Source organism: Magnolia sinica, chromosome 2 (assembly GCF_029962835.1).
Source record: "Magnolia sinica isolate HGM2019 chromosome 2, MsV1, whole genome shotgun sequence".
NCBI lineage: Eukaryota > Viridiplantae > Streptophyta > Magnoliopsida > Magnoliales > Magnoliaceae > Magnolia > Magnolia sinica.
Window position 1 is genome coordinate 37,138,245 of NC_080574.1, and position 6,726 is coordinate 37,144,970.

General features: G+C 42.9%; 1 non-coding gene across 1 annotated transcript; it reads left to right on the plus strand.

The window, feature by feature from the left end:
- Nucleotides 1-1,293: 1,293 nt before the first annotated feature.
- LOC131238221 (small nucleolar RNA R71) lies at nucleotides 1,294-1,400 on the plus strand. Its single transcript, XR_009167629.1, has one exon. It is a non-coding gene; the product is annotated as a small nucleolar RNA R71 (small nucleolar RNA).
- The last annotated feature ends 5,326 nt before the right edge of the window (nucleotides 1,401-6,726 follow it).

Here is a 6,726-nt window from a genome sequence, read left to right on the forward strand (position 1 = left end):
TGTAGTGTGGTCAGGGTGGGTTTTATCTCACCCAAATCTAACTGTTTGTATACCGAGTAGGGAATCAGATTTACGCTCGCTCCTAAGTCAAGAAGTGCATGATCAATTCGATGGTTCCCGATTACACATGATATGGTTGGGCTACCGGGATCCTTGAATTTTTGCGGCACGTCTTGCTTCAGGATGACACTCACTTTCTCAGTCAAGAGGATTTTCTTTTGAATACTTTGCCGTCTTTTGGTCGTGCATAAGTCTTTCAGAAATTTGGCATATGAAGGAATCTATTTCACGACATCAAGTAGAGGAATGTTAACTTTCACTTATTTCAACACCTCCAGAATATCCTGAGAGTTAAAAAGATGTTTTGGTGCAACCAACCGTTGGGGGAACGGAGCAACTAGCTTCTCTAGAAGTTCCGGTTCTAATTTTTGTGGGGCATCACTAGATCCATCATTGTTGTCCTCTTCTAGTTCTTGAGGCTTTTTGGGCCTAACCGGAAGAGTTTTATCAATGATCTTTCCACTCCTAAGAGTGGTGATGGATTTAGCATGCCCCATCTGATTAGAAGAGCTGGGATCACTAATCTCGTACTGCGGTTTAGGATTGGGGAGAGGTTGTGCAGGAAGCATCCCCTTTTCTATAACCGTCATACGAGAATCTATCTTTTGCATAAAATCTGTAAATCCCCGCATTGCCTGAGCCAGCTCTTGTATGGAATTTTGAACCGGTTCCTCTTGAGGTTTCACTTGATTTAGATTTTGATTGAAGAAATCTTAATGGGTAGCCGTTTGTCCATTCCTCCAATTAAAGTTTGGATGATTTTTCCAACCAGGATTGTACGTGTTGGAGTTAGGTCCAGTAAAAGGTCTTTGATAGTTGTTTACGGCATTGGCTTGTTCATTCAACACTCCTCGAAAGGCAGGTATCATAGGACAGTTTTCAGTTGTGTGAATGTTGCAATCACAGATGCCGCAAACAATTTCATTGACCTTATCCTTCTTTCCTTCCATGGCCTCAAATTTTCTTATGAGATTATTCACTTTATAATTAAGATTATCTTCTTCTTTCAGGAGATACATTCCGCCTTTCTCCTTAGATTGAGTTGGTCTAGACGTGGTGTTTGATTTTGGGTAATAGTCCCAAGATTGTGTTTTTTCAGCCAGACTGTCGAGGTAATCCCATACCTCGTCGACATCTTTATTAATGAACTCTCCATTACACATTGTCTCGACCATTTGGTGCATGGAAGATGTCAGTCCATCGTAGAAAAAATTTGTAATGCGCCACGTTTCAAATCTGTGTTGTGGGCATGAACTGACCAAATCTTTGAACCTTTCCCAACATTGGAAGAATGTTTCATCTTCCTTTTGGGCAAAGTTCATGATTGCTTTTCTGAGGGTAATCGTTTTATGATGTGGGAAGAATTTTTTTATGAATTCCCTCTACATGTCGTTCCATGTGCCAATGGATCTAGGACGCAGTGAATGTAACCACGTCTTAGCCTTCTCTTTTAAGGAAAAAGGAAAGAGTTTCAGCCTGATTGTATCCTTAGATACATTAGGAAAACATAATGTAGCTATAATCTCATCGAACTCTTTCAAATGTAAATATGGACTTTCTGATTCAAGTCCATGGAATTTGGGAACGAGTTGGATAACTCCTGGCTTGATGTCCATTTGTCCTGTGTTTTCAGGGAAAATCATGCATGAGGGCGTACTCACTCCCGCCGGTTGTAGATAATCTCGTAAAGTACGAGGCGGGGGTGCCTGATGCACCTCATTCTCATCTTGGGTATCCTCCACCCTGGGTGGAAGTAGAGGAGGTTGGTCTTCAGCCATAACTTCAGTTAACTCAGGAGATTTCGAGTGGTGTCTAGTCCTGCGATGGATAGTCAACCCCTCAACCAATCCTCCTTCAGTCAAGAGACGTCGAGTGTTGTCACGGGCCCACTTGGGCATGAAACACTCGTAGCCCTCAATCAAATTCGAAACCTAATCTTAAGAAAGGAAAAGAAAATCTAGAAAGAAAGAGAGAGTTGGAAAGAAATTACCAAATTGAAGTCCCTAAGTTAAAGACTGAATTAGAAATTTCTATCTTAAAGGCCTACAAAATATGAAAGTTAGAATTAGAAAATCTTTAAAAAGAAAGATAGAAGTAAAATAGTTTCTAAAAAAAGAAGATCATAAACTAGAAAGTAAATTACTAAAAGAGAACTGAAAAACAGAAAGTAGAGAAAGAACTTACCGAATTAGAAATTTCTATCTTAAAGGCCTACAAAATAGGAAAGTTAGCTTCTAAAAAGAAAAATTTTTAAAACTAGAAAATAGAAAGTTACTTTAAAGAAGAATCTAAATCTAAAATTAGAAAAGTACAAAAAATAAGGGGGGAGGTTAGAAAGTTACTAAAAATAAAAATAGAAAGATGAGTTAGTTTATAAAATTAGGAAGAATTTCTAAAAAGGGAAATAACTAACCTAGCTTCTAAAAACAAAAGAGGAAAGTTTCTAAACATAAACTATTTCCTAAAAATAGAAAAATACTAGAATTAGAAATTTCTAAAATTCAAACCCTAATTCTAAAAATAGAAAAAGTAGAGGAATTAGAAAGGGATTACTAATTTAGAAGCTTATGTCAGGATCCTACAAAACAGGAAAACAGGTTAGTTTCTAAAAATAAAAATAAAATAAAAACCTTTAACCTAAAGTTAGTAAAATCCTAATCTTAACCTAATTCTAAACTAATTAATTTTAGAAAAATGTAGCCGTCAATCCCCGGCAACGGCGCCAAAAACTTGTTCACTCCCCAAGTATAGGGTTGTGATGTAGTAATAAACTCGGTGAGACCGAGGTCGAATCCCAAGGGACTGAAACCTGTACGTAATCTGAAGCTAACTAGAACTAGAACTAGAATGAGATGAAATCTAAATCGAGTGTGATTTGAGGAATAATGATGGAATAATTATCTAAAACTTAAAGAATTCAGAAGAAGGAAACTAGGGATTCAGAGGATCCACTTGTAGAGATTAGGGAGATCTTATGCCTGAATCAAGAATCATGGAAATCGGACTGAACTTCCTTTGATATAATTTTAAAAAGATGAAAAGTATATGAATTAGAATGGATTCTATCACCAAACCATGCCCAGGAGATAAAGTCAACAAAAGAATTAAACTAATTAACAACCAATCAGATGATTATGAAGGTTAGGAAGGGTACCGACATCCAACCATGCCCAGGAGATGATGGCGAACAACAGGGCTTCCTGACATCATAATCAAAAAGAGGAAAAAGAAATACTCAAAGCCATTGCAAACCCATTGTAATTTCAGTCACAACAGGCCATTAAAAACTAAAAATATTCCCATAATAAAATTAAATAAAAAATCCCTTTAATCTAAACAAAAGGCACAAGCAACATCTCTCCCATCAGACTACAAGCTTCACCTCTTAGCCCTAGCTAAGAGGTTTAGCCGATCACAGGCATGATTAGGCTAAAATAAACAAAAGAAAAAGAAGAAGAAAAAAAACTTCTCTTTTCTCTCCCTGTCTTCACGTTCCAACTTCAAGCCGTGCTCACCTCCCCTCAAAACCGAGCTCTCCCTCTCTCCTTTATAGAATTCCGGAAGTGGTGGCTGGAGTCGAGCACCGACTTCTCTTTTCGCAGTCAGTTTACAACGGAGCCGGACTCCCTGTTTACGCAGTAGAAACAAAGGCAAAGCCTTATGCATCTGTGATGATTGGTGGGCCTAGGATTGATGTCAGACGAGAAATCTGACCCGTCCATTAGTTTCCCCTCGAAAAAACAGTGGAGCCTGATTGGTTTTGGATCAGATTCGTGGTGAATCACGAATTAGTTCAATTCACCGTCAGTCTTCCGATTGGACAGTCGAAGTCCAATTAAAGTTATCTTCTACAATTCCACCACCTAGGCGAGGGAGGTAGGGCCCGTGGGCTCCTGAAGGACGGTCCTGATTAGCCTTATGGGCCCTGATAGTGGCCCACAACGATCAACCGCAACTCTCCGTTGCAAAACAGAGTCACCGCCATTTGACTTTGTGAATCCCGTTGGCAATTTCTTGAAGTCAACTAGAAAATCCACTCCGTCCATTGTTTTCAGGACGAAAAACCGTCTGGAATTGCTCGGTTTTCGATCTAAACTGTGGTGTCTCATGAGATTGTAGCCCAGCCATCCATCCTGCTTTTAAACAGAGATCTACGCATATGTTCATGCATGGGATCAGACGGACACCTAGGGGTTGGTCTTGGCCGTATCCTGAGACAGGTGAACGGTTCGGATCATCGAGCCATATGATGAGTGGGGCCCACTAGTGAAAAACGGACGGACAGCGTAAAGACGCTATCCGTTCTTTCACAAAGGAGAGAGGAAGACGGGTCAGCGTGCGCTGACCCGTTTTCGGTTTTCGGTGCACGGCGTGTGCCAGTGTGCTATGCACATGCACACCCTCCAGGTAGGGTCCATCGTGACGTTTATGAGAAATCCGCTCCGTCTATCCGCTTTGTCAGCTCATTTAAACAGTTGAGACCAAAACTGGAGAATATCCAGATATCAGGTGGGCCCCACATAACGATTCAAGGGGCTGATCTGTCCGTTGGACCACTTCCAGAGGGATCTGAGGGTTGAAATTCGACGTGTATGGTTAATTTATGGTCCTCAGGCCATGTATGAAGTTTCGAGCTGAACGGATGGTGAAGACCCTGTGATCTTGCATTCTGGCTGACTTTCAGGCCACTTGAGTTTTAGTTTCTCAATTTCCTTGGATCTCTGGCATGTAAATCCTTGATCTTGGTCCCAGGAAGTCCCATCCACTCCCTTGGTGATGCGAGCGAGTTAAATCCATATTTTTAGTGTCCTTTCCAGTCCACGCTCGTAGATTCACCTTGCATCACAACATGATTAAAAATAAAGTGTTAAACAGTATCATGCTCGTAAATCTAGCTAATAAATGGGGTCTAATATACAATATTTGACCCTCAACAATGTATACACGGGTTCACCAACGGAAGCAGCAACCTTTGCGGCATTTGTGCAGATGGCTGCCACTATGCAGTAACAATAGGATACGTTCGTCCGGTAGTAGTAGGACGTGCACGCACTAGTAGTGGAGGCTCTTTGAGACTGAAGGGTGGCATCCAGGGATAGGGATACTAGGAGTTCCAACGTGTTTGACCGATTCATGCGGCTCCGTCCGCCGATGTTTGGAGGGGCACCAGACCCAGTTCATGCCGAGCATTAGCTTGCTAGAGTCGCCAAAATGATGCAGCCTACGGAGTGTATAGATTCTCGGATGGTCACACTAGCCACATACCTACTGGAGGGTGAGGTAGGACGGTGTACAGAGAAGCGTGCCAACTAGGGTACGCTTATACGTGGGCTATCTTCAGGATGAAATTCCTGCAGAAATATTTTCCACGGTCTTGCCGAAGTGAAAAGATCGCGCAGTTCCTAAAGCTGGAACAAGGAAACCTCACAGTCGCCCAGTACGAGGTGAAGTTTAATGAGCTGTCCTAGTATGTACCTAAAGCCCTCGAAGACGAGGAGTACAAGTTGGAGAAGTTCAAGGAGGGGCTAAAGCCTGGGATACAATCTCGGTTGTGCACCTGGGATTTCGTAGACTTCCCAGAACTGGTGGACAAGGCAATGCGGGTGGAGAGAGATTTCGAGTGCACTATTCGCTCCCACCTTCCAGCACGAGATGCCCCGGTCTGGCCGAGGCAGGCACCTCTGCTCTGCTCGTACTTGCAGGGAGATCGAGACCACTATTTACTCGAGTGCCACCTTTGCCACTTGGCGGGGGTTGCGGTTACTGTGGAAGGGAAAACCACAACACATAGAACTGCTTTCAGAGGATGCGGGATCAGGGTATTCCGCCCTAGGCAAACCGACCCCAGTAGAACCAGGCAGCGGCCAGAGCAGCGCCCAAGCCTTAGCAGATTAGACAGGGCCCCCCAGCTCAGCAGAGAGCTCCCCAGGTCAGAGTGTATGCTGTTGCCACTACGGAGGCCGAGCAGGACGCCTTACAGACTATCCATGTTACTGCCCACATTAACGGTACCCCTATACTTACTTTATTTGATACCGGTGCAACTTTATCTTTTATTGATTCTGCTATTACATCTAGGCTAACATTAAACACTACTAGGATGCATATCCCCTTAGTTGTAGCATCCCCTATAGGTAAATTTGTGGAAATAGATAAAATATGCAGGGCATGTCCCATCACGCTTGCAAATTGCGAGATTGGTGTGGACCTAATTGTCATGCCCATCAGAGGATTTGACGTCATCCCTGGGATGGACTGGCTCACGTTGGTGCATGCCGTCGTGAACTACCGCGACAAGACGGTGACTATATCCATCCCAGGGTAGGCCTCTTTCACTTTGAAAGGGAGGGGCAGATGCTAAGAGTTCGAGAGCTTATAGGCTATAATGGAAGCTGAGACAGTAGAAACCACTATCGAGCAAATACCCATGGTTCGAGATTTGCCCGAAGTATTCCAAGAAATACCAGGACTACCTCTTAGAAGAGCGATAGATTTTTGTATTGACCTCAAGACAGGGACTGCTCATATATCGCTCCCTCCATTTTGCATGCCTCCTTGTGAGATGGAGGAGCTAAGGAGTCAGATTGATGGACTGCTGGCACAAGATTTTATCTGTTCCAGCATTTCTCCTTGGGGAGCGCCGGTTCTCTTTGTCAAGAACGACGG